The following is an 8,308-nucleotide window of genomic DNA, read 5'->3' on the forward strand; positions in this document are numbered from 1 at the left end:
ATGGCGTCGATCTTAGCGGGATCCATGCGGATTCCTTCCGAAGACAGGATAAAGCCAAGATAGTTTACCTCGGAGGCTTGAAAAATGCACTTATCAGCATTGGCTTTAAGTAGATTGTCTTGCAGTCTTTGAAGGACTTGGTGGAGGTGATCAGAATGGAGTTGGGCGTCTTTAGAATAAACCAGTATGTCGTCAAGATAGACGACGGCACAATGAAAAAGCAGATCAGAAAAGATGCGGTCCATGAATCTTTGAAATATCGATGGAGCGTTGACTAGGCCAAAGGGCATGACACAATATTCGTAGTGTCCGAAGGGAGTGCGAAAAGCAGTCTTCCATTCAGCACCTGATCGTATCCGCAAAAGGTGGTAGGCTCTTCTTAAATCGATCTTAGAAAAGATTTTCGCCCCTTGAACTGCTTCCAGAATGTCTCCGATCAGTGGCATGGGATACCTATCCCTAAGCGTGACTTGGTTTAGGCCCCTATAATCGATACAAGGACGTAGTTCATTGGAACCTTTCTTTGGAACAAAAAAAAGTGAAGCCCCAGCGGGAGAGAATGAAGGTCGGATCAGGCCATGATGTGTATTAGAATCCAGATATTCCTTGAGAGCCTTCTTTTCCTTGAGGGAAAGAGAAAACATTCGCCCAAAAGGAACAACAGCATTGGGCTGGAGAACGATCTGACAATCCTCTGGTCTATGAGGAGGTAACTCCTGCGGGCCATCGTCCGTAAACACCTCCTGATAGCGGAGATATTCTTTGGGGATGCTGTTTACCTTCAACACATCTGAACAGGAGGTTAAATCTGGAAAAATGTTGACAGAAGTATGCAGGGTCTGCGAAGTACATGACTGACGACAAAATGTTGAAGTAAATGACAGTTGATTCTTTGTCCAATCAATGATCGGGTTATGCTTCCGAAGCCAAGAGACTCCCAGGATCACTGGAAAATGTGCTGCTCGGATAAGGTCGAATTGAATGGTTTCGTTGTGATGTAGGATCTTCATCTGCATAGGAGGTGTGGTATGGGTGATAAGACCCGAGCTGAGTGGTCTACCATCTACACCTTCCACCTTTTGGTCCTCGTCTTTCTGCAAACGGCGAATACCGACCTTTTCCGCCCAAACCAAATCCATAAAGCAACCAGCAGCGCCGCAGTCCAGTAGCGCCAGAACCTCATAGGACTGCTGAGAGATGCATAGCTCTACTCCAACTACCATGAGACGGTTGTCTTCTGTGGTAAGCATGGGTGTCACGGATAAAGAAACAAAGGGACCAGGAAATCCCCCTCAGTAACTTGTCCCTACTAGCTCCGAGGAATGGCGTTTCCCGAACGTCTTGGTGGAACATTAGGACAGTCTCTAAGAATATGCTGGTTGGATCCACAATACATACACAGGTTGTTCTCCCTGCGTCTTCTTCTTTCTTCCGAGGTGAGTGGCCCTCGAGTAGTCCCAATTTGCATTGGCTCCTCTTTCGACATACAGGTAGGAGAAGGAGAGGTAATCCCAGGATCAGGCGTAGCAGGGAATCCACGCTGTTTTCGACGTTCAGACCGCCATTCTGAAAGGCGGAAATCCAGCTGTACCACTGTAGACCACAAGTCGGTTAAAGTCGCTGGTCTGGTTACCCTTGCCAATTCATCTTTAAGGTCTTCCCTCAATCCTCGACGAAAAATGGTGTACTGAGCATTCTCTTGCCAGCCTGCGTCTGCAGCCACCCGTTTAAAGCGGGAGATGTAGGACAGAAGATCTGAACTTCCTTGTCGAATATCCAGTAACTGTTCACTGGCGACTACCGCAGTCTCTTGCCTTTCGAAGGCCAATTTGAACTGGGCGGTGAACCCGGCGTAATCGTGTAGTAACGGGCTGGCACTGGTCACAAGCGGAGTAGCCCAGGAAAGAGCGTTACCCGTAAGGTTAGAAATCAGAAAACCTATGCGGGCTGCATCTGAGGCATATGTCTGAGGTCTGAAGGTGAAATAGATTATGCAAGCCTCCATGAATTCTTTAAATCTAGTAGGTGAACCATCATATTTACCGCAGGCTAAAGGCATGGGAGGCAGATCACTCCGGGACTGTTCGAAGTGGTCGACTCGCTGTCTCAGAGCAGCGTTTTCGGCCTTCACAGCCTGTAATTCTAATGTCACATTCTGCATTGCTGTAAGCAGCTCTTGGACCTGTTCCGGAGTAGACATTGTAATCTCTTTCTGGCGTTGCAAACTGTCACGAATGCTGGGAACCAGCGGATTATCCTCCAAATCTGATAAATCAACGTCCACCTCCCCTTTCTCCTCACCTGTCTCTTCCGGAACGGATTCTCGTCTGGAGGTCTTATTCTTGGGCTTCTTCTTGTTTGTGAAGAGGTACGGCCGTCCGCGGGAAGAAGCCACCCTGATCCCCTGATAGACAGGGAAGCAGCCGGCCCCCGTCCCGCAGAAACCAAGATGAGAGGAAAAAAGCAGCCGCTTAAAAAAAACCTCTCTACGGATGTAGCTGGTACTGATGCTGTGCAGGAAGTGATGACTGGTAAGCCCGGGAATTCAGGAAAAAAACGGAGCAGGAGAAATTAAGGTAAGTTTCTCGGTGTAGCAGTAAACTGGAGAGTCCGGAGATGCTGGTGCTGAACAAGGAGCAGTGCGAGGGACTGGAATGGAAGCACCGCCAGGAACCAGGAATGTGATCCAGGTGAAAAGAAGGAGAGGAGAAACCCCGTACGGTAAGAGGACCGTAAGGACGGGAAGGCAGGGAAAAGGAAGGGAGGAAGAGAAGCTGAGAGAAAGGATTCCGCGATAGACACCGCGGAAAATGGCAACAGGAAAAAAGCACGGAAACAAAGTAGCACGGCAACAAGGCAAAGGAAACAAAGTTGCAACGCACAGAGCCCAGGGGAGGGCGTGGCTATATACAGAAACAAGAGAAAAAGGCTAGACCGTCAAACCAGGAAGTGAAAGGAAAAACACGGAACAATCTAATGGCGCCACCAACGCCAAGCCTTCCATAGCCGCCAGCGACCACCAAAAGACGGCGGCATGACAGTAACTCCTCCACTTTACCTCCAAATATATGATTCGACTGTTTGTGAAAAACAGCAGTAATTCCGTTGCCACCCCAAAAATCTGAATTACCGCCACTTTTTTCCCCGGCCTGCCAAACTTGTAATGAGGCCCATTTTCAACTACACTTTTAGGGTATTTTAAAACCTTACCAAGAGTTTTTCAAATATTCCGGTCACATGCTGCGAAAAAACGGAGCATATAGGTCCTGTAAGGCAAGACTAGAGAGTAGCAGGGAGGGAGAAGTGGCATCCAATATGGCGGACAGATCAGATGCAAGCCTGGGCCATCCCCCTAAGGCCAGAGTGATTCCAGGTGCACTAGGAGCAACAACAAATCCCAACCCTGCCGCAATTACAGAACACAGTTCAATACCATAACCAAAAGCCCATCCCAGGGAAAAAGGAAGAGAACTTTAAAACTGAAAGACCTCATTCAGACAGCGTTGGTTTTTGGAGAAGCTTGAGTCATGCAGTTGAAGAACAATACAAGTAACGTTCGGGAGGTATTGGGGACAAGGAGAGATGGGACAGGTGGATGTAGTAAGGAGGAGTCCATAACATGCACTGAGATCGGGCTTGAGAAGAGGCAGTGTCCCCCTAACAAGACTTAGCAGAAAGACAGGAGCAGGCCAGGATGCCCTAAGGCAGGCTCAGGAGACGGTACAAGATTCGGGCAAGGAGTCCAGAGGAGGAATTGTCAGGATTACAAAGGGGAAGAAGCTACAAACTTTGTTGAAGGATGTTGTCTGGCCCTGGGTATGCATGGGGTGTTAGGAAGGGGAGGTGCCTACGTCTGACAACCTCAACCTGACAGGAACTACACCTATGTTTAGTTGGATGTGGTACCAACAGGAATTGTTTGGTAAATCGTGTGGAATTTAGGCTGGTAATAGGTTTCATGAACAACCACACGACTGTCAAGGGTACAGGAACTCTTGGAAAAACCAACCATGCATCTGAGAAGTGAGACCGCATCACATCCTGTTCAGCCGATTTGACTTGCGTGTAAGTGAATCCTGGGTTCTAGAATTCACGAGTCCTGTCTTTTTTTGTATCCCTTGTGGCCTCCCTCCATTCTCTTCTGTTAATGGTTTACTCTGCTGTTTAGCCCTTGTGGCTTCCTGAGAGTATTTATGACGCTGTACCTCCCTCCATTCTCTTCTGTTAATGGCTTACTGTGCTGTTTAGCCCTTGTGGCTTCCTGAGAGTATTTATGACGCTGTACCTCCCTCTATTCTCTTCTGTTAATGGTTTACTGTGCTGTTTAGCCCTTGTGGGCCTCCTGACAGTATTGATGATGCTGTACCTCCCTCCATCCTCTTCTGTTAATGGTTTACTGTGCTGTTTAGCCCTTGTGGGCCTCCTGAGAGTATTGATGATGCTGTACCTCCCTCCATGCTCTTCTGTTAATGGTTTACTCTGCTGTTTAGCCCTTGTGGGCCTCCTGAGAGTATTGATAATGTTGCACCTCCCTCCATTCTCTTCTGTTAATGGTTTACTGTGCTGTTTAGCCCTTGTGGGCCTCCTGACAGTATTGATGATGCTGTACTTCCCTCCATGCTCTTCTGTTAATGGTGTACTCTGCTGTTTAGCCCTTGTGGCCTCCTGACAGTATTGATGATGCTGTACCTCCCTCCATCCTCTTCTGTTAATGGTTTACTGTGCTGTTTAGCTCTTGTGGCCTTCTGACAGTATTGATGATGCTGTGCCTTCCTCCATTCTCTTCTGTTAATGGTTTACTCTGCTGTTTTGCTGTGGCTCTTTTGTCTTGCATTTCTGTGTCTCCTTTCATTGAAATGTGTGGGTTCCTGCATGTACCCTCCTTGCTATTTCCATGTGCACCTCCCCCTCGACACTTATCTGACCTCCGTGTACTAAGGCTGTGAATGACCGAAGCCCCCACCCCCTCCCCACATGTGACGCCAAGAAGGGGCTGCGTTTCACTGATGGCATTTTATAAATCAATGATGAATACATTCATAATTATCTGCCTTTGTGAAATAAACAAGTTCCTGTATAATGTTAGGGTGCCAAAAGAATATATGACCCAGACTGATGTCCACGTTCCTTATGTATTCAAATTTGTTGCATCTTTTGGAAAATAAAACCGATGACCTATCAAAGTACTGCCCAATCCAAGCATCTGACTTTTTGTAGGCACAAGATGTACCCATTCAGTACCTGTTTCACTCGTTATCACTGTTTCTTGCATAGATGTACATTTAATACTTCTGTAGACATGACAATGTTTTTCTTGAACTGTAATTTGTAACTCCATTTAAAATAGAACATTTGATAACTCTTCAGCAGCAGGCGATGCTTGTGCTCTGTGTTGCTGTGTTGTGATGTCTGCTCTATTTTTATATTTTAATCTGGGTATTTGAGCATGAATCTTGCTTCAGGTAGCCAGAGTCTGTACATCGGTAGGTGTGACAGGCATACATTGAATCAGGGGTCTGCAACCTTCGGCTCTCCAAATGTTCTGGACTACAACTACCATCAGCCCTAGCCAGCATAGTCAATGGTGAGGGATTATGGGAGTCCTAGACTAAAACCCCTGGAAGGCCGCAGGTGGCAGAGCCCTGCACTGGATGGAAGCCCGTGGTGCAAGGGCACAGTATTTGCAACCGTATGAGAAGGAGGAAGCACTCAGCTGGGAGCTGATCCCAGACTACGCCCCATGGTTTTCTACTGCCGCTGCACTGGCACGCCAGGGTGAAGCCCATGGGGCAAGGGTGCAGTGTTTGTCATCGTAGGTGTTCAGCACCCTGAGGTGGTGACGCCTTTTCTTAGTACCTGAACCAGCGCGGGGCTGTCGTTGGGCTAAAGCGCTCCCATTCGTAAACCTGCTCTTGTAAGTGGGCAGTGCATTATAACCGGAAGCACAGTGATTTATAGTTACTGGAGCTAAGCCTAAGCATTCAGATTCTTTTTTTGATCCTTCTTTCCTCAAGATGGTGAAAAGAAAAGCTGAAGAAGGTAGAAGGAAGCTTTCTAAGCTGTTAAAGCCTATTAAGGATGTCAATGTGTTAATTACTGAAATCCAAGATTTATTGGAAGACATTGATGTATTGACTCTGCTGGCCCAGTACATGCCAAGATGGCGCAGGAGCCCCTAGAGATTGTAAATTTGCGGGGGGTAAACCCAATTGTGCAGTGAACTCGCGTTCCTCTGACTCAATAGACGTACTCATCATGTTGGAAGATGGAGCCGTTGGGTCTAAAGTGATGCCGGTTGGTATTTGCAGAAATAAAGGCAAACCCATACCAGATGTCCTCAAGGCCTTTGTGGTGGGTAAAAAAGGTGACCAAGTGGGGGAGAGAACTGTGTGTTCCCGGTATCCAACCCAGAGGCGTGCCCAGGCAGAGGGGCGGGCACATGTCATCCACATGCAGGGTATAGTATTCTGCCAGTCCAGTAGTGGGGGGTATAATATAGCTGAGCTTGAGAAGGAGGTGGGCGCAACCTTAGGTGTGAGTCTGTGCCCAGGCATGAACCAGGCTCCTTTGAATGAACCAGGATGCTGCTCACCCATTTCCCATGACTCGGAGCTTTCAGGCGAGCAGGTCGTCATTGCACCGGATGTCCTCTTATGTAACAGATTTGGGCCAATAGAAGAATTGCCAAGCAAGGAACCTGTAGAGATGGCGATGAACGCAACGCTCGGGGGAGTATAGGGAAGGGCCAGGGCAAGAAGGCCGGGGCTGCCACTCTAACAGCTGATCCACCCACCAGGGCCCTTGGAGACTGTACACAAGCTGTTCCCTGTTGTGATTGTGGTGGGAATTATATTTTTAAAGTTCTAGAGGAATTAGGCAAATTGAATGAAGCTGTATCCTGTATGGCAGAGGAAGTAGCCAATCTGTGTCGCCTCTGCTACCGGCCTAAACATGATGCTCTGAACTTCAATCCCAAGCCCCTCTGAGTGAGTTGAACAGTGCTAACCTCTTATTGCCACCGTCTAGCGTGGGCTGGAGTCAATCCACCCCGCTGAGCTTTTCAGACATTTTGAAGAGAAATATAGCTATAGGAAACCAGAAGGTGGAGAAGCAAGGATCATGTAAGATAAAACCAGCAAGCTAAACATCTGACTCTGTGTTCAGGGAGACTCACTGTGATTTGAGGTCAATATCTGAGACTGTAGATAACTATTCTCGGTTGAATCCGCCCAAAGGGTATTTTAATAATGGTACCTCCTTGGCTGTTCGTTCGAGGCAAGTACTATACCCCCTATGCCATCAAGGTCGGTTGGCCCAGAAGGACTTTGTTTGCAAGTATATGTACAATGTGCCTAGGCTGTCAGAAGAGCAATATGAAAACCAAGAAGCCCTTGTCAACAAAATATACATTAGTTGCACCACGTCAGGGGCTGTAGATCTGTTATTAGAGCTGACCTATTTGAATGTGTAAGGGGCAGTATGACATCTGGCCAGGATGATTTTATCCGGCTGACTCTGGTTAACAGATTGTTGGTGGAGGGCCTTTTGTCAATAGAACTTCCTACTTGTCCTCCTGTGGGTTCGAAGATCACTACGCAATCATTTGATCCAATCCTCGGTCTCTCGCAGGCATGCTGGGTTGAAGTTGTTTCAGCCGTCCTGTTATTCTCGGCCGGGGAAAGGAGGGAGAGGATTGAATGGCGGGTGTTGACTGACCATCACTGCTGGCTGTTCCCTGTTTAGCCCCTGTCCTCTTTCCAGCTAATTTATCATTGCCTTTTGTTTCTTCTTCAGCAAAGTTTGCCTGGATGCAATATTTTATCATGGAACATAGCTGCCATTCAGAGACATATGGCCGATCCTACCTGTATTCATTTCTACATGATTTTGATGTTTCTTTCTTACAGGAAACCTGCACCTGGAGGTTGAGGATATCCAGGGTTTTTGTTCCCACATGATTCCTGCTCCAAATGGCCCCAGGGGGAGACCTAAGGGTGGGCTGCTGACTTGGATTGGTCCTCATCTAAATGTATCCTTCAAAAGCTGCCCAACAGGCTCCTGTGATATGCAATGTCTAGAAGCTAAAACCACGGAAGGTAGGCCTATAGTCCTGTTTAACATCTACAACCAGCCATATGGTGTAGCACCTTTGGTGAGCTTACATAGGATGTTTGACATTATCCGGAACGACGAACATCAGGTTATGGAACCCCCGCTTGTGCTGCCAATGGGTGATATGAACCTCCAGTTTGAGCCCTTGTGGGACGATCAGGACAGAGTTTGGTGTATACCAGCTTTAGAGTTTGTT

At 47.6% G+C, this 8,308-nt stretch overlaps 1 protein-coding gene across 1 annotated transcript in view; it reads left to right on the top strand.

Annotated features, from left to right (window-relative positions):
* The window catches only part of LOC138452954 (zinc finger protein 91-like), a 61,470-nt gene extending 53,386 nt beyond the window's left edge, over nt 1-8,084 (top strand). Inside the window, exon 3 of the transcript XR_011260334.1 lies at nt 7,908-8,084. The gene's annotated coding sequence lies outside the window, so the exon portion shown is untranslated. The remainder of the gene's footprint in view (nt 1-7,907) is intronic.
* The last annotated feature ends 224 nt before the right edge of the window (nt 8,085-8,308 follow it).

Source organism: Ambystoma mexicanum, chromosome 4p (genome assembly GCF_040938575.1).
Source record: "Ambystoma mexicanum isolate Mex_15411 chromosome 4p, UKY_AmexF1_1, whole genome shotgun sequence".
Classification (NCBI taxonomy): Eukaryota; Metazoa; Chordata; class Amphibia; order Caudata; family Ambystomatidae; genus Ambystoma; species Ambystoma mexicanum.